General features: G+C 44.1%; 1 protein-coding gene across 1 annotated transcript in view; it reads right to left on the reverse strand.

The window, feature by feature from the left end:
• LOC126324303 (glutamate receptor ionotropic, kainate 2-like) overlaps positions 1–11781 on the reverse strand; it is a 206047-nt gene extending 194266 nt beyond the window's left edge. Inside the window, exon 1 of the mRNA XM_049994948.1 lies at positions 11671–11781. The gene's annotated coding sequence lies outside the window, so the exon portion shown is untranslated. The remainder of the gene's footprint in view (positions 1–11670) is intronic.
• Between the last annotated feature and the right edge of the window lie 14846 nt (positions 11782–26627).

Below are 26627 nucleotides of genomic sequence, written 5' to 3' on the forward strand. Positions count from 1 at the left end.
AACCAGTCTCTGGACTGAAGACCATAACAACAACAACACCGTACCATACACCGACCCATTTCAGTCATCTGCTATCAACAAATACGGCGAATACAGAATTAACTCTGATACGTCATAATGGATGCCATATCTCAGGAATCGTGAACTCAGTTGTTATAACGAATGTACAATCACTGTCTGAATCAGAATGCTTTTATATTAAGGATTATCGATGTTTACCTGTACAGGTAATCAGCTGCAGATCTGGCTCTGAAAGACACAGTTTCTCACCTGTGGTGCTAAAACGTGTAAGGATAGAGCCCGTCCGCTGGTTTCATTTTTTTTCGAGAGTACTAACGACTCATCAAGAGACAGCGAGATTCGTTCTCCTTTGTTTCTGTTAGTATAATACGGGCTTTGATATGCAAACAAATCTTACATGATGACTGCAGCGATTAAAATTTTCCTCTAATAAAATATTTTTCCTTAACTGCGTACCGGTTTGCATGTGGGTTCTGGCTAGCACTTCTTACAAGTCTTGGAATGGCCGCCGGAGGCCGTTGGTGGCAAAGAGATCACTTAGTGCAGAGTGTGTCTGCAGAACAAATACCCCTGCCCTCAGATAAGTGTCCCCCCTCCCCCCGCCCCAGTAGAATGGTGGTCGGCTCTCCCTCATGCCCAGTTCCGAGCACTCTAGGTGGACGCTGACTATTCGCAGTGCTATCGCGTATAGCGCTGAGCACAGAATGTGTCCAGAGGTTCTGGGTAGTTGTACTGGATGCAAATAAAATCTTGCAGAGGCTGTAGGAGAGTAAGTACCTAAATATTATGCTCGCTTTGCACTTTCACTAGCCCGGCGAGACGATAGGACACTTCTGGGTAATTTGGGTAGTAGCTTGGGATGAAGATAACATCTGGTGGAGAACGTGAACCACTGTCTCATACATTAGACCAACTCCTGAATTTCACCACTGCCACTGCCAACTTGGGCGTTATGGAGCCGAGCTTTGATGCAGGAAATAGAACACTCGCCAGTTGAATGACATCTTGAAATTAGCCGGAGTGAGAGAACTGGCGCCGACTGTAGTAGGGGCGGATGTGTGAGTTTTCTCGCATTGACCAGAGCTTCCACAGTTTCCCTGGATGGGGATCTAGCACCAAATTATTGTGAATTCGTTTAAATTGAAAAACTAAGAGAATGGTACAAGTAATAACAAACATTTTGGAAGAGAGAGGAAAATTTTAGTTGCGGTCCTCTCAGAGGCGTTGTTTCTAGCATCCTGATTGGACACCCGGCAATTCCAGAGAGAACGCAGAGGAGAGTCGCTTTTGAAGTATTATCAGTCGGGAAGCGAAGCTCAAAAGATCACTTTGCGTGGAGGAGAGAAAAACTCTTAGTCGGAACGCCTACTAGGGAAGTTCTCCTGGTGGGGACACGAAGCAATAAAGTTCTGTTAGTATGGGCGGAAGATGAACTGTCCTCTTTGTGGACCGAGGTGGAACAGTTCTCGTCGGCTGGACGGGGACCGAGGCGAGAAATTCAAACACTGTGTGGGCAACACTCGAATGCAGATACCTTCTGCAGGTGCTGAAGCACCAGCCTGTCCCTTCGCCTCTTAAGCTTCTACGTTCTGGCAGCATAGTGAGCGAGAAGTTATCGATGAGACAGGAGTAGGCACACTTTCATGTGAAGCATTGATGGTGTCGTTTTAAGTCAGGCTGTGGCAGCCAATGGCTTAACAATGATTCAATTGTCTCGGTTCTTAATCCTACCAGAACGACGCAATAAGCATGTCCTATATAAACGGTGTATTTAATTTACCCGAATGACTCCGTAAGTTAGTTACCAGACTATGTTCTTCCCTTCCCCATGGACTTTCCCGCTCAGTTTCTGTCAACTGTTAACTATATGCATTTGATATTAAAACTTCCACTCATCTCGAATGTGTGAGGGACTTAACTATTACATTAATTTGTCATCTGCTGTTCCCCCTTTAAAACATTTTGAAGTAAACGATGGTCTAACTTACCGATCTTTGAGTTCAGTATTTAGAGATGAGCCACTTGCTCACTGGTATCACTATTAACTTAAAAAAAAAAAAAACTCACCAGCAACTGATTTGTCAGAGCCAACCCCTCTTCTTTCCGTTTCGATTGCACCCAGTTTATTAAATGCATCTGACACGTAGGGGCCTATCTGCAAATCAAACTGGTTCATTAGATTCAAATTGTATTCAGCCTTAGCCCTGTCGCAGCTTCCATTATGAATGGCATGAAACTAACGATTTCTAGTGTTATTTGATTCATACCACTGTGGACAAACTGCACCTGTCGGGGCCAGGTCTAAAGATTATATGCTAGGTACATCGAGAGTCACAATGGAGAACGTCTTTAGATGATGACACCTGTTAATACTAACGCAATTATAAAGATTTCACAATACTGTGTTATATATTTCATGTTTTTTGTAGTAATATTCTCTACGTTGCAAGCATCTTTCGAGATCAGCCATCACAACGCAAAATATCGTATGAGAGGTGGACACATTGTCATCTTCTGTCTTGGAGGGATTTCTCAGTCTCATAAATTTGCTATTCTTTCAGCTTCAGCTGTAGGAACAAGTCAAAGTCACATCGCGAATCATCATTATAAGGAGAGAACAATTCTCTTACATCTACATCGACGCTCTTCAAACCACTGTGATGTTCATGGCAAGGGCTACATACCACTGTACAATTTATAAGGGCTTTTCCCCGTTCCATTCGCGTGAGGAGTGCGGGACGAATGACTGTTTAAATGCCTTTGTACATGCTGCAATTAATCTAATCTTTCCTCCCGATCCCTATGGAAGCGATAGGTAGGGGGTTGAAGTATATTCCTAGCGTCATCATTTAAAACCGTTACTTGAAACCTTGTAAGCAGGCTTTATGGGTATACTTTACGTTTACCTTGAAGAGTCCCCTAGTTGAGTTTTTCCAACGTCCCTGAGATACTTTTCCGCCGATCAAACAAACCTATGACAATTTGTGCCGCGCTCCTCTGTATACGCTGATCAGCCAGAACATTATGACCACTACCTAAGGGCCGTTATGTCCACATTTGGCACGGGTAACAGCAGCGACGCGTAGTGGCAAGCTAGCAATGGGGCCTTGGTAGGTCGCTGGAGGAAGTTGGTGCTACATCTGCACAAACAAGTCACCTAATCACCATACATTCCGGAAATGGGAGGGGGGGGGGGGGGGAGGACGATGAGCGATGAGTACTGACGCCATGTTCAATCATATCCCAGATGTGTTCGATCTGGTTCAGATGTGGTGAGTTGAGGGAAAAGCACATCAATTGGAACTCGCCACTGTGTCCCTCGAAGCACTCAGTCACACTATTGGCCTCTTGACATGGCGCATTATCTTGTTGAAAAATGTCACTGCCGTCGGGAAACATGAGCGTCATGAAGGGATGTACGTGGTCTGCAACCAGTGTCCTGTACTCCTTATCCGTCGTTGTGCCTTGCACGAGCTCCAATGGACCCATGAACGGCCACGTGAATTTTCCCCAGGGCATAAAAGAGCACAATGAGCCGTCGCCAGGAACACGGGTGTGAAAGAGCTGTTCCCTGGAAAAAGATGGATTAGCGCCCTCGCACTGACTCTGTGTGGCCGTTCCATTTCATGTCCCTTTTAAGTGTTACACCAAGGTGTTTGTATGACTATCGATTTTACCGATTCCAGCTGTGACTCACTGATATTGTAGTCACATGGTATTACGTTTTGCACCATTTTGATTGAAATCTTATCGAGATATGACTGAAGATATGTGCAGTATCTTTCAGACTGTAGTTCATTAGAGATAACAGCATCAGCTGCGAAAAGTCCGAGGTTGCTATTAATATTCTTCACAAAGTCACCACCATACAACACGAACAGCAAGGAACTCAACACACTTGCCTGGAATCCAGCTGAAGTTACTTCTAGACCGACCGATGCTTTCGTTTGATCTCCTATACGATCGTACTTTCGATAATAAGCATAAGCGTGGTACTGAGTAAGTGCTTTTCGGAAATCAAGAAATACCGTATTTACCTGACTGCCTTGTTCCAAAGCTATCAGTGTCATGTGAGAAAAGTGAGAGTTGGGTTTTACGTGAATGATGAAGGAGGTCATTCTGTTCGAGATACTTTGTTATACACTCCTGGAAATGGAAAAAAGAACACATTAACACATTGACACCGGTGTGTCAGACCCACCATACTTGCTCCGGACACTGCGAGAGGGCTGTACAAGCAATGATCACACGTACGGCACAGCGGACACACTAGGAACCGCGGTGTTGGCCGTCGAATTGCGCTAGCTGCGCAGCATTTGTGCACCGCCGCCGTCAGTGTCAGCCAGTTTGCCGTGGCATACGGAGCTCCATCGCAGTCTTTAACACTGGTAGCATGCCGCGACAGCGTGGACGTGAACCGTATGTGCAGTTGACGGACTTTGAACGAGGGCGTATAGTGGGCATGCGGGAGGTCGGGTGGACGTACCGCCGAATTGCTCAACACGTGGGGCGTGAGGTCTCCACAGTACATCGATGTTGTCGCCAGTGGTCGAAGGAAGGTGCACGTACCCGTCGACCTGGGACCGGACCGCAGCGACGCACGGATGCACGCCAAGACCGTAGGATCCTACGCAGTGCCGTAGGGGACCGCACCGCCACTTCCCAGCAAAATAGGGACACTGTTGCTCTTGGGGTATCGGCGAGGACCATTCGCAACCGTCTCCATGAAGCTGGGCTACGGTCCCGCACACCGTTAGGCCGTCTTTCGCTCACGTCCCAACATCGTGCAGCCCGCCTCCAGTGGTGTCGCGACAGGCGTGAATGGAGGGACGAATGGAGACGTGTCGTCTTCAGCGATGAGAGTCGCTTCTGCCTTGGTGCCAATGATGGTCGTATGCGTGTCTCGCGCCGTGCAGGTGAGCGCCACAATCAGGACTGCATACGACCGAGGCACACAGGGCCAACACCCGGCATCATGGTGTGGGGAGCGATCTCCTACACTGGCCGTACACCTCTGGTGATCGTTGAGGGGACACTGAATAGTGCACGGTACATCCAAACCGTCATCGAACCCATCGTTCTACCATTCCTAGATCGGCAAGGGAACTTGCTGTTCCAACAGGACAATGCACGTCCGCATGTATCCCGTGCCACCCAACGTGCTCTAGAAGGTGTAAGTCAACTACCCTGGCCAGCAAGATCTCCAGATGTGTCCCCCATTGAGCATGTTTGGGACTGGATGAAGCGTCGTCTCATGCGGTCTGCACGTCCAGCACGAACGCTGGTCCAACTGAGGCGCCAGGTGGAAATGGCATGGCAAGCCGTTCCACGGGACTACATCCAGCATCCCTACGATCGTCTCCATTGGAGAATAGCAGCCTGCATTGCTGCGAAAGGTGGATATACACTGTACTAGTGCCGACATTGTGCATGCTCTATTGCCTGTGTCTATGTGCCTGTGGTTCTGTCAGTGTGATCATGTGATGTATCTGACCCCAGGAATGTGTCAATAAAGTTTCCCCTTCCTGGGACAATGAATTCACGGTGTTCTTATTTCAATTTCCAGGAGTGTATTTGGGCACAGAACACCATATGTTCTAAGATTCTACAACAGATGGATGTCAAGAACACTGGCAATCGTTTTGTGGACCTTTTAGACGGGTGTGACCTGTGATTTCTTCCAACTACTGGGAACGGTTTTTTGTTCTAGGGATCAATGATAGATTATATCTAACATTAGCTGATAGTACAACATACTTGCTATTATTACATTTTGTGACCACAATTTCCTTCTTTCTAGCAAATCTGAATTAAAAAATCCGCTCCCCTTTGTTTTATTACATTATCAGGTGATAAAGGACACTTGCTTGTTCTGTTTTCTCTTATGGTTCCACTTACATGGAATCATAGTTCCTTCACTTGGATAAGCAGGTTGTGACTCGTAATCGTCAAAAATACTTTGTGACTGTTTGGCTCATCAATAATTGACAGCATTTTCAAAAGAGTGTTGGAATCCAGTGGTAAATCTTCATTGCCATTCTTCTGGTACTTCTCACAACAGAGTAAGAAGTTGTAACAGTAGCCGTCAGTATATCCAAAGCGTATGGGCTTGAGTCTTATAAATTACTTTATAGGATTTCATCAACTGCTACATTTTCCTGAAAGGCTCCCCATCTTAGATAATTTTGAACCAGAGCCTCTGCTAATGGTTTTATTTTGAAAGATTTGTTACTTGTGTTATCATTAGCCTTTTTATTGTCATTGAAATATAACACAGATTTCAGTTCAAGATACCTGCTATGATTGGTGGCGTCTTTCAATGTCTGAACAGCAAGATCGTTACCTCAGGTCAAGAATTTCTTCCAATGGACAATTTACGATAGCCAGTAAAGATCAAGAACCCAACAAATACAAGAATTTCCTCAGGTACATCTGAAAAAGGTATTTCGTTCTTACACTCTCTAGCGTACATTTCAGTTTAGAGTTCTTCAAAAAATTATATGGGAGTGAGGTCATACGACATTTCTTTGAATTCAGCCGACAGACCAGAAGCTGTCGTCCCTAAATCTGATCAATCTATTTAACTTCCTCTTTACAGGATCTTTTGAAAGAAACACGAGTAATGTATCCGTTGTCTCTTGCATGTAAAATTTCAGAAGTAACTGTTATATCGCTTACATAGGTTTTTCCTAACAAGGCATCTTTCGTCTTATGTCTGCTCATCTACATCTGAAGGTAGAGTTACCATATCTGCTTCTGTGTTTTCCAACGTAGGTGTTCCTGCCTGTACAGCTGTCTTAAAACACTGGCGAGCCATGAGCTATCTCTTACGACGAAAGAAATTTTCGTTCCAGCTTTGTCGTTTCTCTGAAAGGTTGTCGTCGTTAAAAGATTCGAGAATAGCGTCAATTTACGATAAATGCAGGCAGTATACATTTTAGAAACTAAAGTGACGTTTCTACGAAATAGTTCATGAATTACGAGAGACTAAATTACGAAATATTTTACAAAATTCCGAAAATTCTCAAATATATACCTTTTTCATGTAAATGTATAATGAAAGTGGGGAAATTTTGGTTTAAATAAGGATACAGTGGCCAAAAATTTCTCAAAAGCTAAGGTTAACCTTAAAACGGACGATGCAATGCTACTCAGTATACATGTTTCTGGAAAGTACAGGTCATGTCTGCAATTAAAGATGTAGTACTACACAGTACACGCGTATCACGACACTGGCATGAATTTTAGTAAAATAAACACGGGAAACATGTTTCAATTTTACATCACGTTTGTGGACCCAAGTTTTGGAAATGATTTTACTGTCGCTCGTAATTTTACTCGGAGATCACAAAAATACCTTAATCTGACTTACATACGTAAGTAAAAGTAAATAAATGTGTGATTTGCACTCTTTTTACAGTTAGCACAATCCACGTTACTAACGTGCCAAAGAGGAAAGCGGAAGAGACAGTATATCTCACAAAAAAGGAGCAACACGACGCACGTCGTCCGCTTGTGGCAGCTAACCTTCAAGCCAAGGTCGTCAACACAGATTTATAAACGAGGTGCTGGAGACTTCCCATAACGATATAGGTATATTAAATTGTTGGGTTTTGCTCAGTCACTGGTGCTGAAGTAAGACACAATGGGGCCGTACTAAGTTTGGCTTTTCTACGAGATCCGTCCTTCGTTGCCGAAAAGAATTTGGCTACTGTCAAAGGGAGTGTTTGTGCATTGCAGCCTTTAACAGTCACCAGTGTTATGTCGCGACAAGTGCAAGAAGTCCCAGAAATTGACTCACAAAATGGTAGAAACGGAGCCGGGCTTAGTTCCCTGTTCAATCTTAGTGCATATGATGACTCCAGAAAGGTGTAAGAAAACAAAACTGTAACAAAGCACTCAGCTCGTAATGTCAAGTCATCAGTCATTATTCGTGGAGTACACGTCTTACGACCTACGAACATATCTCGCGTTTGCTGCGAATATCGTTTCGGTCTGTCTAGGAGGTTTTCCAACCTTAGACTCTTCCAAATCTGCGTGGCATGGTTAAAGGCGTTATGTGGAACAACAGTGCACGTCTAGACTCAGTTCACCACATTGGAGATCAGCTGTGATGTGCGAGTAACATTCCACAGACTGCGAGAAGCTCGGCAGACTAAGACCGTTGTGAGGGAGCACCTGCCCACCGTCCGTCATGTGTCCAGACGCAACATGAACCACGTACGTGTGCATGTGCTGCGGCAGCTGGAATTGGAAAATGTGCTTCTGCATACCATTTCCAATCTGTGTGGTACAATACTATAACGACTGCATCGTCTAACGACCCTATTCGTCTTGTTGACGATTTACATTTTCTCATTGTTGTGATGTGACGGCGGAAGAACCCCTGTGGGTGCAGCGATATGCATGAAAATGACTGTCAGTGAACTAGAGGAACGTATGTGCCTAAGGGAGGGACATGAATCACATATACCATCTGAAAGCCTTTTGTTTATTGTGACGTGCAATTGAATGGAAACAAAGATCTTGGACACCTTTGAAATTCAAATTAGGTCTTACAGCTCTACCTAATGAATTCAAAAATATGTCCTATTAACGGGGTCATTGTTTATGGAACCAATGTTAAATATTGACAAGATATGGGGTATAAGGTAGAAACTGAAAGTAAAGTTGTACGTAGTTATATCTTATATCTCAAAATGTTAAGATTTTGGTTAAAATCTACGTACACACACACACACACAGAGAGAGAGAGAGGGGGAGAGAGAGAGAGAGAGAGAGAGAGAGAGAGAGAGAGAGAGAGAGAGAGGGGGGGGGGGCGAGGGAGGGAGAGAGAGATAGGCAGAGAAAGACACAGAGCCAGGGATTCTCTATTTTATAACAACTATGAAAGAAACGACACAAGGAAAGAGAAGCAATTGAAATGCTACAGAAGATACGTGTAACTGACAATCTAGAACATAGAATAGCACGAGACAGGAACTAAACTCTTCAAAGCAAACGCATTAGACATATACCAAATAAAAAATTTAGTAGAGGCACCACGCCGCCAGCTAAAACAAACGTCAGGGTAGCAAGTAGCTTTATATTATAAAATCCACTCTCCTAGTATGTGTTGTACTGAAATACGTGTGCTACAAGCACCACAAACAGATACGTCTGTGAATACTGTCCTGAAGTGAGACGTCTGAAATCTAATCCACTACGTTTCAGCGGGCGGTACGACGATCACCTCCCCGCTGAAACTATCAGTTGTAATGTCACATCTGACCATTGTTCCTGCCGATGCTACAATATGCCTTCCAAGCACATTCTTCTCAGACAACTCCATTTCCTTCCGAGGAAATTATTGTTCTTCCGTAGAAAATAGCTTTTCCGCAACAGCGACTTACTTGTTAATTTACTTTCTCACAATTAGTTTCAAGGATAAAGTCTCATTATTAAATGATGTTTGTGCTCATTGAAACCAGACATATATTATTGACATATAGGAGTCATACATCAGATGTGATGTGACTCCTATCAAAAACATTCCACGTGGGAAAAATATATATAAAAACAAAAATGCAGTAACTTACCAAACGAGAATACGTTGGTGTGTTGATAGAGAGAATAAAAAAACACACAAACACACACACAAATTTCAAGCTTTCGCAACGCAAGGTTACTTCATCAGGAAGGAGGGAAGGAGAGGGAAAGATTAAAGGACGTGGGTTTTAAGGGAGAGGGTAAGGAGTTTTTCCAATCCCAAAAGCGGGAAGATTTACCTTAGGGAGAAAAAAGAACAAGTATACACTCGCACGCGCACACACACACACACACACACACACACACACACATATCCATTCGCACATACACAGACACAGACACAGGCAGACATATGTAAATGCATTTACATATGTAAACATTAACTTACCTTAGGGGGAACAAAGGACAGGTATACACTCGCACACACACACACACACACACACACACACACACACACACACACACACACATACACATATCCATCCGCACTTACACAGACACAGGCAGACATATGTAAATGCATTTACATATGTCTGTGTATGTGCAAATGGATATATATATATATATATATATATATATATATATATATATATATATATATATATATATATATGAGTGAGTGAGTGCGAGTGTATACCTGTCCTTTTTTCCCCCTAAGGTAAGTCTTTCCGCTCCCGGGATTGGAATGACTCCTTACCCTCTCCCTTAAAACCCACATCCTTTCGTCTTTCCCTCTCTTTCCCTCCTTCCTGATGAAGCAACCTTGGGTTGCGAAAGTTTGAAATTTGTGTGTGTGTGTTTGTGAGTTTTTTACTGTCTCTATCAACATACCAATGCTTTCTCGTTTAGTTACAGCACCTTTGTATATATAGTCTGTGTTGTTGCACCGGATGATGATTACACGAATATTTTGTCAGGATTTGTAAGCGGTGGGTCCTTGAGGCACGGCAATAGGCGAACATGAGAGGTTCAAAAATGGCTCTGAGCACTATGGGATTTAACTTCTGAGGTCATGAGTCACCTAGAACTTAGAACAACTTAAACCTACCTAACATAAGGACATCACACACATCCATGCTCGAGGCAGGATTCGAACCTGTGACCGGAGCGGTCGCGCTGTTCCGGACTGTAGCGCCTAGAACAGCTCGAACACCCCGGCCGGCGAACACGAGAGGTAAGTTTAAACAGTTTTATTAAAAAAGGGGGATTATAAGACACGCACGCTATGTGCACCCATCATCACTGTGTCTGACATCCTAATTACGGTCTTATCGAAAGGCTCCGTGGTGAGCTAAGAAAAGTGACATATTCGCGAGCGAGGCTGCTTAATACTGCCCACTGAGAACGGCGGCCAGATGCGTACTCTCCGTCGCAGTGCGGCAGGACAAGCGTCTGTTGACCAAGCAGATTGTCAGCATTCCAGACAGGTCGGCTGGCGAGCTCGTGTTAACGCACCGTACGGCTGCGCGCAATCCGTACACTAAGAGTGACGAGATAGCTTTAGATACCTCTAAGACCTAATCGGCTGACTTATTTTCTTCCTACAGGAGGTCGGGCGTAACTGTGCATCTAGACTGAAGGTGATGGATTGACTACCCATCGAGGTGAATCAGTTATATGAATCCATAGTGCCTATTCTTTCTGACATCTGTAAAAGAACAGACACCACGCTTTCAATAATTTCTGTCTTCCAGATACGTGTGCTACAGGCGGTCCGTTGTAATTGTAGCCCGGTCGAGCACGGCAGGACGGCAATGAGCCGTATTGTGATTGGTAGGAAAAGAAAATCCTGTACCGAAAATGAGAAACGAAACACTGATTAAATTCTTTTTCCATTTCCTACAAATTCACCTCTCTAAGTAAAGAATTCAATGAAAAAAGAAATACGAATGCCGTTGGTAAATTGCACCTTATATCTTAACGAAATACATGCTGTCCATCGAGGCACTCTCTTCTTTTGATCGAATGATAACATCGTAAAGGGCCTTGCAGATAAATCTTTTCTAGTGCCACAGTGGAGTAATGAAAACAGGAGATGGCACGATGAAAAAGAACTCTCATCACAAGGCGCACGTGCGCTGTTTACATGCGCTGCAAGCAACCACCGGGCGGAGTTCTTACCGTGTGTCGGTGGGTGTCTAGCAGCGCGCGGGCGGCAGCGTCTTGAGACTGGTGCAGCGGCGCCGCTGTCAGAGGCTGAGCACACGACCTGCTATACATAGCAGGGCGCTCGGCGCGGCGCGCACGCGTATTCTGATATCGCCAGCCTGGTTTACACTAGTTGCGACCACCGCTCCACGGCGTCCGCCTATTTCTGTTTGTTTGTGTCTGACGGCGTTATTGCCTCTCTGTTTCCCCCGCAGTTTGCCGCCACCGGCTCACTGTGGTGCTACCTCGTTAGAACTGTGATGTACCACGAACACGTCATACGACAGCTGATTTTTTTTCCTTTATTGAGTTATGATTCCCCCCCCCCGAAGGGGGCGGGCTGGCAGCAGATTAATATGCCGCTCTTTAGCCTACAGAATTTGTTTTAAAAAATGAAGACAATAAATAATAAAAGCAGGCGATAAAATTGGTGACTTAAATGGTAAAATGGCGGAAAATTGTGGAACTTAAAACATTAACGAAGACTTGGTGATGCTAATAAAATACACAGCTCGCAGACAGGTAAAATAATACACAGACAATTAAAAAACATGGCGACATTATGGTTTCTGTTTGCAAGAGATATGAAAATCTCGCATAGCGACAGCATGATTTCTGTGAGCAACACTTTGGAAAGACGCACAGCATTGAACACTCGGTCTCGCGGTTCTAGGCGCTCAGTCCGGAACGGCCGCGGGACCGCTACGGTCGCAGGTTCGAATCCTGCCTCGGGCACGGATGTGTGTGATGTCCTTAGGTTAGTTAGGTTTAAGTAGTTCTAAGTTCTAGGGGACTGATGACCACAGGTGTTAAGTCCCATAGCGCTCAGAGCCATTTTTTGAACTGAACACTCAGCTGAACACTGCACTTAAAAGTAGGCTCAAATATGACACACCACAGCCGAGGCAGATGGGGGGAACCTGGACAGATGATGGGAAAGAAAAAGGGGGAAGCAGAGGAAAAATGAAGTGGGGGATGGGGGGAAGGAGTCGACGGAGTACGAGGACTCATAAGAGGGGGGGGGGGGGGGCTAGGCAGGCACGACAAGGTGTGGGGAAAGGCAGAGGAGGGAAATGTAAAAGTACTTGGGAGGGGGGGAGAAGGAGGCAGAGACAGAGTAGGTGAGGAAAAAACAGGATGGAAGGAGGGGTAAGAGGGAGTCTGAGGAAAGGAGGGGGAGGTGAGGATCAGAGATGATAGAAGGGGTAAATGGAGGGACAGAGTGAATCATCCGGGACAGGGAGTTGACGGAAGCCGCCTTGGGAAAGGAGATGAAGGGTGTAGAGATGGTGGATCAGGGGGGCAGCAGAGGGCGGCGGTTGGAGAGGAGAGGAGGAACCAGGGGATGAGGGGGATCAAGGCGGTGGGAGGTGTAGAGTACGCAGATATGTTCGATGAATAGGAGCAGATGGGGGAAAGGAATCAGGTCGTAGAGGATCCGTGTGGGGACGGGAGGCTTATACGGAAGGTGAGGTGGAGAGCATGATGCTCGGCGATCTGGAGGGACTTATAAAATTCCGGGAGGGGGGGCGGACATCCAGACTGGACTGGCATAACGGAGGATGTGACGGATTAAGGATTTTTAGGTGTGGAGGATGGTAGAGGGTTTCAACCCCCATGTCCAGCCAGAGAGGAGTTTGAGGCGTCGGAGGCAGTTGTGGGCTTCCGATTGGATGGAGCGGAGATGAAGGATCCAGGTGAGGTGACGGTCAATGGTGAGTCCAAGGTAGGTGAGGGTGGGGGACAGCTGTTCGACAAGTTGTATGTAAATGGAAGGGGGATAACTACTGTCAGCTGCAGTGGGACATTAAGCGGAATCAGTGATGAAGAGTGAAAATGTGTGCTAGTCTGGGATTCGAACCCAGTAGCTCCTGCTTACTAGGCAGGTGTGGTTACCACTGCGCAATTCAGGACTCAGTGTTATCACAACAGCAAGGAGTATGTCGGTACGCCTCACGGCCGATCAATACTCCCACTGATCGCCACCTATCCGTAGTCCCTGACCATCATACTCCTGTTCGCCACTCAGAGATTCCCGCAGGAGGCTGGACATCTTTTAGAGGATTCGCACTTAAGAAAGTGGATCCATTACTCAGCCAGGCTTATGTGAATGCAAGGTGCCTAACACCTCGCATTCACATAAATGTTCGACAAGTCTCGTTCCCGCCATCGGTCTCTTAGTTACTCACATTTTTATCAATTTTCAGATGTCCATATCTACACTCTGTTCTAATGTGGTTAAAACAACAATGGAATAGCATCTTCTGTACACCACTCTCCCTTATAGTATGTGTAATAACGCCACCATTTTTTCTGTTCCACACATATTGTGAAACAAGTGAAACTCACTGGTAGAAACGTCTTAAAAATTTTTACTTGCTGTAAGGTCAATAACCAGAATCCAGTTGAAATCATAGCATTTTTTCTGGCTGGTCTTCGAAAGTTGAAAATAAAGAACATCGGATTCTGCCAATGTGACAATAGTTCGTAGCGAGATTTACAACCCATGTCATTTTTTGTTTTAAGAATGAACTACATACGTATTGAAAAATTATTTGTCAATCTTTAAAATTTAAAAATTTATTCCAAAATTTAAATAAATGAAGACTTAGGCTGTAAACGATGGCGAGAAATTGCACAGTTTATATCAATAAAATCTCATAAGTCATATATTTCAAGTACATCAACAGTGATTCTTTACACAGTTAAACCATTGTTTTAAAATATTTCTAGAGTAACGACAAACTGTTAAAACCTTAAATTCGATCCAAAATTTTACCTTAAAAATACGTCAGTTGGCACTCAACAATGTTTACTTACAAACTCAGTGCACAATACATAAGTTACCATTGACTTACTATTGTTTACTTGCTAGGCGATTTAACGAAACAATATTGTGAAACCTCTCAAAGATATAAATTTAGAAAGTCCGAATTGTTTCAGTTTATGATACTAAGATATCCATTGCCAAGTTTTAAAATAATGAAATATAACAACCTGAAACAGTAAGTTATAATATTAAGGATGTCCCTTAACATATCTGCCACGTCTGCCACGTAAACTAACGTAAACAGTGGCACTGAACACAGCTTAGCACTTTTTACTTGCTTAGAGAATTATTCGTATTTAACAGATTAGCAACAAACTTTGAAGCGCGTTTGTGTTCAGGTATATATTTAGGACCTTTATCTGAGCTGTAGTTATCCATGTCATCATCGGATTTTTAACTATCGTCCCTGAAAAGCATTTACTCTGGCATGATGGCCGCACACGTTGCTACAACTGGCAGCCACTTTAACTTACCGCGATATTAATGTACACATCCTGACAAAGTTGCCATTAGTGAGAATCTGAATTCTGAGATAAATCTCTGATTTGTTGGTTTAGCGAGAAACTATTAACTAATCTGAATAAGGCACATCGTATACCATGTTTCATATGCAATAACTCTGTTTCTCATCGACTTTCGCTTGTCGCTGTTTACAATCCGAGATATTCATATATTTCCTCACCGATATTAATGTATTGTAGTCAAGTTCAGGGGTCGGGAGGTCTTTCCATATTCTTACTGAAAACAGGTAAGCTTATCCAATAAAAAAGTTAAAAGTTTTTGTTTCACAGTATAAAAGTTTTTATACCCATCAAAAGTTAATTGGTCTTCCGTGATTAATATCTTATTTAAAAAATATATAACTCCAGAATCTGTTTTCCATATGTAAATGACGTCTTATGTTGATTTATGGTAGCTGTGGCAATATGTGATGTTTCTTTGTTTAAAAATAAATAATTGCACTTCATTATCTACTGGTAATCTGTTCATTGTAATATTGAAAGTCGCTCAACAGTAGAGTTAGAAAGACATTACATATGTACTGCAGTAAACAGACATAAAGACGCATTGCTGTATAATCACACGATTGCAGAATCATAACTAGAAGCAGTCACATCCATTGAATATCTGGAAGCACATTTAAGAAGAAGAGATTTAAAGTGAAACGACTATGTAAAACAAATCACAGGAAAGGCAAGTGCCAGACTGAGATTCAGTGGAAAAAGCCTCTGGACGTGTAGTCCATCCACGAATGACGTGGCTTACAAAACCCTCGTTCAGTCATTATCTGAATATTGCTCGTCAGTCTGGGATCCATACCAGATAGGGCCTATAGAGGAATTAGAGAAGATCCAGTAAAGAGCGGAGTGTTTCGTCGTATGCTGCTTAAGTAAGTGGAAAATCGTGATTGGTGTGCTCATCCAACTCCAGTGGATAATGCTCCAAGAGAGGCCCTGTTCCTCACGGTGTGGTTTATAATTAGAATTCCGGTAGCATACGTTCCTGGAAGAATCGGTCGACTTATTACTTCCTCCTACGTATACGTTGCGCATAGAAAATGAGGGTAAAAGCAGAGGTTCGAGTTCACACAGAAGCTTACCAACAGTCATTCTTCTGTCGTACCATATGTGACTGGAACAGGAAAAGCCGCATCCCATAAGGTGGCTCGCGGTTTTTAGAAGTAGGTCTAGATAGGTGCAGATATAATTAGTAAGAACGTTGACCAGTTCTGCTGTTTTGAAGCTCACTACTTAATTAAAACTAATCTTCCACACTGTAATGGAATGTACAGTTTCATAGCAAGATGTTGTGTACATAGTTCCGCATAGTCAGTGCGTACTCAACTTTCCCACTAGAGCGCGCCCCGCTAAGTGCAACAGCGCAGGCGCTACGAGATGGCGCTGTCTTAGAGACGGACCAAATTCTGCTTCCGCCGATCCACGTATTAATATGTAACGCAGCCAATGAGATTGCTGCTACCGTAGAACCTTTTCTCCTCACGGGTCACACTCGCGCAGTGATACCTGAATGCGCGAGGTAGTATAACGAGTGTACAGACCTCCGATTAGTCAGTCTGCATTAGTCTGTACGAGTCTGCATTAGTCTGCACCTATGTGCATTAGTCTGTAGTCAAGTTTCAGTCTGCACCTAATAAGATTATCATATTCCTGTACATAGTCATGAAGAGAAATGTATAGACACTTTGACAAGTATCAGAGATATGTGAGAATAAGATTAACGTACCAAGACCAAAGGAACTTCAGATTGTCAATTGTAAATAGCACCCAGAACAAAGTTAAGTTATTTTTATGCTTGTTATTATTTTAATAAATATGAGTGAAAATTAATCAAGTTCTGTTTAAAGTTCGTCACTGTCAATCTGCTACTCTAAGCGTGCAAGTGGCATTTCTATAGTCTGACATAATGGCTGAAGATAAACACGCCACGATTAGACCACGAGACATATTGCTCACACTCGCCTACTTTGTTAGAGCGACAAGTCAACTAATCTGATGATTTGTGTACCGAAGGTCTTACAGTATGCACACAACACAAGACTTCTTGGTAGTCTAAATCTATGGAAACGACAAATACTGAATCTTTTCTTCATCAATGTTTTGATCGACTGTGCTATGTACTCACCCCTCAGAACATCCATTAAGAGATCAGTCTACCAATAGCACCTACATACGTTGCTAGCGTCACAGAAATTGTCATGCGAGTAGCTATGAAATAGCCTCAGAGCATTTGTTGCGAAATTCAGAGGCTCAGTATCTAGTCCTGGTCAGCAAACGATTTTACTTTGTCAATTAAATTTCATTACTTGATTACATATGAAGTAATTCGAGATAGCAGCCTTGTGCATAAACAATATCCTCATAGCGAAAAATATTTTAGTATTGCAGTACTTCAGGGTCCAATCACATTTACGTGACCACCTGTCAAAAGTTTGAATAGCCACCTTTTGCAGCGCAGAAAGCTGCGAAACGAGCAGGAAGAGTGTCAGTGGGTTAGTGAAAGGTGCCGCCGGGTATGTTGAGACCGATTCTAGTGTCGTGGCCAGCTGTGCTGGGTCCATCGGTTTAGGATCCAAGCGCGAACAGCCGATCGAGATGGTCCCACAGATTCTCGATTGGGTTTAAGTCAGGGACGTTTGATGGCCTGCGGTGAACTCATTCTGGTGCTGTGCCAAGCACACACGTACATTGCAAGGTGTACGAGAAGCTGCATTGTGCTGTTGGTAGCCGGCTGGTGTGGCCGAGCGGTTCTAGGTGCTTCAGTCTGGAACCGCGCGACCACTATGGTGGCAGGTTCGAATCCTGCCTCGGGCATGGATGCGTGTGATGTCCTTAGGTAGGTCTAAGTTCTAGGGGACTGATGACCTCAGCTGTTAAGTCCCATAGTGCTCAGAGCCATTTGAACCATTTGCTGTTGGTAGATGTCATCATGGCGAAGAGAAAACAAACTGTATGCAGGATACGGTGCCCATGCATACCTTTGTTGCTGCATTGTACTTTCCAGAATGTCGAGATCGCCCAGGGAATGCCACGAAAACGAAAATATTTCCCAGCCTCTGCTCCGGCCTGGACGGTTCTAGCGATTGTTGCAGGGCCGTACACGCCACGTCAACGGTCATCAGTCCGATTTAGCATAAAACATGATTCGTCTGAAAAGGCACCTGCTGCCACTCAATGGAGGTCCAGTCGTGGTACCAGCGTGCCAATTCCAACCTTCGTCGCCGGTGAACACCAGTCGGCATGGGTGCATATACCAGGCCTATGCTGCGGAGGCCCATACGCAGCAACCTTTGCTGAACAGTGGCTGAGGAGATATTGTTGATAACCACTTGGTTCATCAGGGCGGTCAGTTGCTTTTCGCCCACACACATCTCCGCAGTCGCCGTTCAACCCTGTCATCTATGACTCATGGTGCACCGCAGTTGCCTCAGAGCCTGTTTTGGATAGCGCCAATTTGCCAGGCACCGTGTATTTTAAGCACTGCGATACACGAACATTTTACGAACTTTCCGAAATGCTTCTACCTTTGGCCGTAAAGCCATTGATTATGCCCTTTTGGACGTCAGATAAATCGTCACATTTCGGCTTTACGACAACGACTGCACTGTTTCCCACGTTCACCCCAACACCTCTGCTCGTGCTGCCACCTGCCGTCTGTGAGTGATTGTTGCACGTTGACATCGAATATGTTACTGGATCGTGTACAATCAGCGAACTCTTTTATTTCTTCAATAGGTGTGTTACGTTAATAAGGTTACACACAGATTGCGATATGGCCGTAGTAGCTATTTTTAGCACATTTGTGAATTCATACTTTTGTTCCATATTTGGTTGTATACATAACTTTCCACCTTGCTTTTAGCAAGAATTTTCTTTCTATACAGGGTGGTCCATCGATCGTGACCGGGCCAAATATCTCACGAAATAAGCGTCAAACGAAAAAACTACAAAGAACGAAATTGTTTAGCTTGAAGGGGGAAACCAGATGGCGCTATGTTTGGCCCTCTAGATGGCGCTGCCTTAGGTTTTTTTAAATAGGAACCCCCATTTTTATTACATATTCCTGTAGTACGTAAAGAAATATGAATATTTTAGTAGGCCCACTTTTTTCGCTTTGTGATAGATGGTGCTGTAATAGTCACAAACATATGGCTCACAATTTCAGACGAACAGTTGGTAACAGGTAGGTTTTTAAATTAAAATACAGAACGTAGGTACGTTTGAACATTTTATTTCTGTTGTGATACATGTACCTTTCTGACAACGCATGCTGTTACAGCGTGATTACCTGTTAATACCACATAAATGCAATAAATGCTCAAATGATGTCCGTCAACCTCAATGCATTTGGCAATACGTGTAACGACATTCCTCTCAACAGCGAGTAGTTCGCCTTCCGTAATGTTCGCACATGCATTAACAATGCGCCGACGCATGTTGTCAGGTGTTGTCTGTGGATCACGATAGCAAATATCCTTCAACTTTCCCCACAAAAAGAAATCCGGGGATGTCAGATCCGGTAAACGTGCTGGCCATGTTATGGTGCTTCGACGGCCAATCCACCTGTCACGAAATATGCTGTTCAATACCGCTTGTACCGCACGCGATCTATGTGCCGGACATCCATCATGTTGGAAGTATCGTACATCGCCATTCTGTCATGCAGTGAAACATCTTGAAGTAACATCGGCAGAACATTACGTAGGAAATCAGCATACATTCCACCATTTAGATTGCCATCGATAAAATGTGGGCCAATTATCCTTCCTCCCATAATGCCGCACCATACACTAACCCGCCAAAGTAGCTGATGTTCCACTTGTCGCAGCCATCGTGGATTTTCCGTTGCATATTATGCCGGTTTACGTTACCGCTGTTGGTGAATGACTCTTCGTCGCTAAATAGAACGAGTGAAAAAAATCTGTCATCGTCCAGTAATTTCTCTTGTGCCAGTGGCAGAACTGTACACAACTTTCAAAGGCGTCACCATGCAATTCCTGGTTCATAGAAATATGGTACGGGTGCAATCGATGATGATGTAGCATTCTCAACACCGACGTTTTTGAGATTCCCTATTCTTACGCAGTTTGTCTGCTATTGATGTGCGGATTAGCCGTGACAGCAGCTAAAACACCTAGTTGAGCATCATCATTTGTTGCAGGTCGTGGTTGACGTTTCACATGTGGCTAAACACTTTCGGTTTGCTTAAATAACGTAACTATCTGGCGAACGGTCCGAACATTTCAATAATGTCGTCCAGGATACCGAGCAGCATACATAGCACAAGCCCATTGGGCATTTTGATGACAATAGCCATACATCAACACGATATCAATCTTTTACACAATTGGTAAACGGTCCATTTCAACACGGGTAATGTATCACGAAGGAAATACCGTCCGCACTGGCGAAATGTTACCTGAAACCACGTATCTATACGTTTGTGACTGTTAGAGCACCATCTATCACAAAGAGAAAAAAGTGGTCCAACTAAAACATTCATATTTCTTTACGTACTACACGCATGCGTAATAAAAAATGTGAGTTCCTATTTAAAAAAAAACCATTTGATATCCGTTTGTGCAATGGCAGCGCCATCTAGTGGGCCAATCGTAGCGCCATCTGGTTTCCCCCTTCAAGCTAGACGAGTTTCGTTCTTTGTAGTATCTTCGTTTGATGCTTATTTCGTGAGATATTTGGCCCGGTCACTAATAGTTTGTCAGCTACGGCTAAAATGCGATACTTGCACATTTTCTGTGAAGCGGAAATCAGGCCTAAACTAGGGTCATTGTAATGTTGGTTTTTCGTAACATAGTGTTCATGGTTTGTGACTTACTCCTTCCTCAGTCGATTTACTACAAACGTATGTAGTTTCACAGTCGAAAACATTTCACCAGAGCGTCTGCTTGCGAGTAAGAAACCTACAGTTCAAGGCTGAATCTATGTAAACGTCTGGTCTAGAATTGCCTTATACTATATTGTTTTCTTAATGCGGTTCAAATCAAAAGGCTCTGAGCACTATGGGACTTAACATCTATGGTCATCAGTCCCCTAGAACGTAGAACTACTTAAACCTAACTAACCTAAGGACATCACACAACACAAGGCAGAGAAAATCCCTGACCCCGCCGGGAATCGAACCCGGGAACCTCTTAATGTGGTTTCCTCGTCTTACTTTCTACTTGTCTAGCTGGTGTTTTGAAATATTTGGCCTGTGAAAAATGAGTGTTTTTGTACTTTGTCCAACGTGGAGAGTTATTATAATAACGGAAGATGTTCCAATAGTTCAAAACTTTCTGTTTGAGGTTCGGCTATATGTGACAAACTCTTTATATGGCTGCATGAACCTAATACAGCACACATTGTTATCTTTATATTTTTCTTTGCTGTTCCATGTAATGTCGGGAAACGTTAGGTAGAGTTGATTTCAGCAACAAGTGCCATACAGTCGGTTTGGCACCCTCCTTGGCGGATCGGAACACAGTGGACATAAATATTCTAACAGGTGTTTAGTAGTCACGGTGGGTAAGACGGTCCTGTGTCTATCAGTGCAGCATTTTCTTCGCATTGAAGCACTCATGCAAAATATGTATTGTTGTTTAAGATAAACTGAGCAGATGAGTTTTTACAAATTTTTTTTTCTCCATCTGATAGATGTGTCTCTTAGTTCCACAATTGCATCCACGGAGTTTGTGGAAATTCCTGTGATCTTCTATCCTCTTCTACCAATAATGATAATAGTACACATTTAGGAGCAGTACTAACTCTGAAATATTTTACCATAAGCATGCCCGAAGAATTATCTGCCAGGACTGAAATCACGTGATCTGGTTTTTCTCATATTAGAAGAAGGGGAATTATTCTCAATCAGAATCACATTTTATACTTGTTCTACTTCGATGTTAGCTGTACTACATGGAAATATACTACCCAGTGTACTGCCATTAATCAAAAGGCTCTTGCAGGAAGTTACTAACTTCCTGATTTTATACTGTTGTTGTCATGTGTGTCCGACTCTCGCCACCGTATCAGCCTCTAAGCACATAACCATGTCTTCTATAGTATCCGTACGCTTATTGCAGGTATGAAATATGAGTCATCGACTGCCATGAAGAATGACCACGTCATTTGCTTTTGCTATCGGCAGTTGTTCTGCATAAGTGGGTACGAAGGCACAATAAAGCTCATCCCAGATATTCACGTTGTAAATCATGCAACAACACTTGTTCGTATTTGGTCCTCTCTTATGTTGCCGCCAGTGTGAAAACTGGCATAATAAATCTGGAGCTTTGTTGTGAGCTGCAGCGGGTTATGATACAGTGTCTATTACACGCTTATATTACAGTACTTGTTTTACGTCTTCTGTATCCAACATTTAATTTTTTGTTACTTTAATATGTGCGCTATTCTCGCAATACTGGATGTGAATTAGTAACACAGATATCTGTAAGCAGACCGAATAAACTTCCTCTATGTATTATCATACTTGTTGTAAAGTGAATCATGATGTTTATCACCGCGATGATGACGTGCTACAGACGAAAAATTTAACCGACAGGAAGACGATGCTGTGATATGCAAATGATTAACTTTTCAGAGCATTCACACAAGGCTAGCGTCGGTGGCGACACCAACAACGTGCCGACATAAGGAAAGATTCCAACCGATTTCTCATACACAAACAGCAGTTGACCGGCGTTGCCTGGTGAAACGTTGTTGTGATGCCTAGTGTAAGGAAGAGAAATGCGTACCATCACGTTTCCGACTTTGATAAAGGTCGGATTGTAGCCTATCGCGATTGCGGTTTATCGTATCGCGACATTCCTGCTCACGTTGGTCGAGATCCAAGGACTGTTAGCAGAATATGGAATCGGTGGGTTCAGGAGGGTAATACGGAACGCCGTGCTGGATCCCAACGGCCTCGTATCACTAGCAGTCGAGATGAGAGGCATCTTATCCGCATGGCTGTAACAGATGGGGGCATTTGCAATACAACAACCAACTGCACGAACAATTCGACGACGTTTGCAGTAGCATGGGCTATCAGCTCCGAGACCAAGGCTGTGGTTACCCTTGACCCTGCATCAGACAGGAGCGCCTGCGATGGTCTACTCAACGACGAACCTGGATGCGCGAATGGCAAAACGTTATTTTTTCGTTTGAATTCATATTCTGTTTACACCATCACGATGGTCGCTTCCGTGTTTGGCGACATCGCGGTGCACGCACATTGGAAGGGTGTATTTGTCATCGCCTTACTGGAGCATCACCCGGCTTGATGGTATGGAGTGCCATTGGTTACACGTCTCGGTCTCCTCTTGTTCGCACTGACGGCACTTTGAACAGTGGAAGATACATTTCAGATGTGTTACGACCCGTGGATCTACCCTTCATTCGATCCCTGCGAAACCCTACATTTGAGCAGGATAAAGCACGACCGCATGTTGCAGGTCCTGTACGGGCCTTTCTGGGTACAGAAAATGTTCGACTGCTGCCCTGGCCAGTACATTCTCCAGATCTCTCACCAATTGAAAATGTCTGGTCAATGGTGGCCGAGCAACTGGCTCGTCACAATAAGCCAGTCACTACTCTTCATGAACTGTGCATTCGTGTTGAAGCTGCATGGGCAGCTGCACCTGTACACGCCATTCACGCTCTATTTGTTTCAATGCCCAGGCGTATCACGGCCGTTATTAATGCCAGAGGTGGTTGTTCTGGAATCTGATTTCTCAAGGTCTATGCACCCAAATTGCGTGAAAATGTAATCACATGTCAGTTCTAGTGTAATATGTTTGTCGAATGAATACCCGTTTATCATCTGTATTTCTTTTTGGTGTAGCAATTTTAATGCCCTGTAGTGTACAAGGCAAATAAGTTTAATAATTAAAAGAGATGTTGTGAAGGGTACGTCAAAACTAAAGCACAGAAAACATGTAATACTGTGAAATTCATTCTGTTGTTCAGTCTCACCAACGCGGAAACGACATTGTCAATGAATATTCATGAGATGGATCATGTATATAAAAGTAAATTCCCTGGCGGACTACTGCCTAGTCGTTTGATGTTGACATGAAAATTGTAAAAGATCGTATAAAAGTACTTTACTCAATGAAACTCCTCTTCATTTCCCTGGCCTGCTACGGTATCTGTGCGAGGTGGGCATGTTAATCTGGATTTGACAATATTAGTGGTAGAGGTTACCAAGATAACAATTTTTTTGATAACAATATGTTTTCTTTACTAAGCTGAGGGCCCAGTACTGATTTGTTGTTCTTGTATGTACGTTACTCGAAACAGACGTCGAAGGACGTGCCAGTCTGTCTTCTTTTAAATCAGGTCTGGCCAAACAGCGCTCCGCGGTCGCGAGCGTTCCTGCCACGCTCCTACCTGGTCGTTTCAGCGCAGAGCCGTCTGTGGCTGGAAGAACAGGAGGATGGAGGCTGCAGCGGGACGTCGCTACAGCAATGCAGCGCCTTGTCAGACTCCAAGCAGTTTGCACACAATATTGCACTAAATTAGATTTACATTCTGCATTAGGAATACTACGTCATCTATGCACTTTGCCACAAAAGAATGGGAATTTATAACCTTTTATTATACACACAGCAAAAAAAGTATTGCATCACCCCGGTTCCCAGAACTCCTGAAGATAGACGTTGACTGTGGAATTGGATCACAGACACAGTCCGTTTGACTGTTCAAATCCGCCCAAAGACGTAAACAACCACGCATGAGCACCGCCTATTAGACGATCAATTCCAGTCATTCCACCAGGAAGGAGGTACACGGCTCGTGTTGTCTGTAGTTCAACCATTCCTAGACGGTCAATACGCGGTTCGATCGCGTCCGCATTGTTACTTTGTGCCAGGAATAGTTCTCAACAAGGGAAGTATCCAGGCGCCTCGGAGTGAAGCAAAGCAATGTTGTTCGGACATGGAGATGATTTACAGAGACAGGAACTGTAAATGACATGCCTCGCTCAGGCCGCCCAAGGGCTACTACTGCAGTGGATGACCGCTACCTACGGGTTATGGCTCGGAAGAACCCTGACAGCAGCGCCACCATGTTGAATAATGCTTTTTGTGCAGCCACAGGACGTCGTGTTATGACTCAAAACTGTGCGCAATAGGCTGCATGATGCGTAACTTCACTCTCGAAGTCCATAGCGAGTTCCATCTTTGCAACCACTATGCAGCGCAGTAAAGATGGGCCCGACAACATGCTGAATTCACCGCTCAGGATTTGCATCACGTTCTCTTCACCGATGAGTGTCGCATATGCCTTGAACCAGACAATAGTCGGAGACGTGTTTGGAGGCAACCCCGTCAGGCTGAACACCGTAGACACACTGTCCAGCGAGTGCAGCAAGGTGGAGGTTCCCTGGTGTTTTGGGGTGGCATTATGTGGGGCCGACCTACGGCGCTGGTGGTCATGGAAGTCACCGTAACAGCTGTACGATACGTGAATGTCATCCTCCGACCGATAGAGCAACCATACCGGCAGTACACTGCGGAAGCATTCTTCACACACGACAGTTCGCATCCCATCTCGCACATCTTGTGAATGACTTCCTTAAGGATAACGACATCGCTCGACTAGAGTGCTCAGCATGTTCTCCAGATATGAACCCTGTCGAACACGCCTGGGATAGATTGAATAGGGCTGTTTATGGATGACGTGACCCACCAACCACTCTGAGGGATGTACGCCGAATCGCTGTTGAGGAGTGGGACAATCTGGGCCAACAGTGCCTTGATGAACCTGTGGATAGTATGGCACGATGAATACAGGCATGCATCAATGCAACAGGACGTGCTACTTGGTAATAGAGGTACCTTGTGTACAGCAATCTCCACCACCGCCCCTGAAGGTCTCGCTGTATGGTGGTACGACATACAATGTGTGGTTTTCATGAGCATCAAAAAGAGTGGAAATGGTGTTTATGTTGATCTCTATTCCAATTTTCTATACAGGTCCCGGAGCACTCGGAATTGTGGTGATGCAAAGCTTTTTTTATGTGTGTGTGTAGTTTGTAGGCCACGCAAAGTGCTTAATCTGCGTTCTCACTATCGTGATCTGGAAAAACACTCAATGAAACGTCATTACAACACTAGCCGTAGAGACGAGATGAGGCACTTGTCTTTTATATACGACAGTGAATACTGGCTGAGCTTAGGGTAAGAAGAATGGCGAAAAAATATTTTATGGTCGACATCACCTATTTTTGAATTCTTTAAGTTTCTTAGTGCAAGGGGAATAGCATCTGGTAACAGATATGTCGGGAAAGAGTGATACTGTAAAACAATAATTAATTCTAAGAAAAAATCGGACTCTAGTTCGTGGCATGGAGCACTTCCCGGAACTCAAGGCAGACATTTGTGGACCAGACGTGACTGACAACCTTTCCATGATAGACACATTCCATCATGAGTTCCCAAAGTTATTCCAACTGATTTCGATTTATTTGTCGTGTCGTTCTCAGTCTTTGGCTCCTGATACACGTCATTAATTTCAACTTGAGCTGTAGACGTACAGCTTCGCACTCACTCGACTGCACAGATAAGCCGCTAAAGTTGTTTCAA

The sequence above is a fragment of the Schistocerca gregaria genome, chromosome 2 (assembly GCF_023897955.1).
Source record: "Schistocerca gregaria isolate iqSchGreg1 chromosome 2, iqSchGreg1.2, whole genome shotgun sequence".
NCBI lineage: Eukaryota > Metazoa > Arthropoda > Insecta > Orthoptera > Acrididae > Schistocerca > Schistocerca gregaria.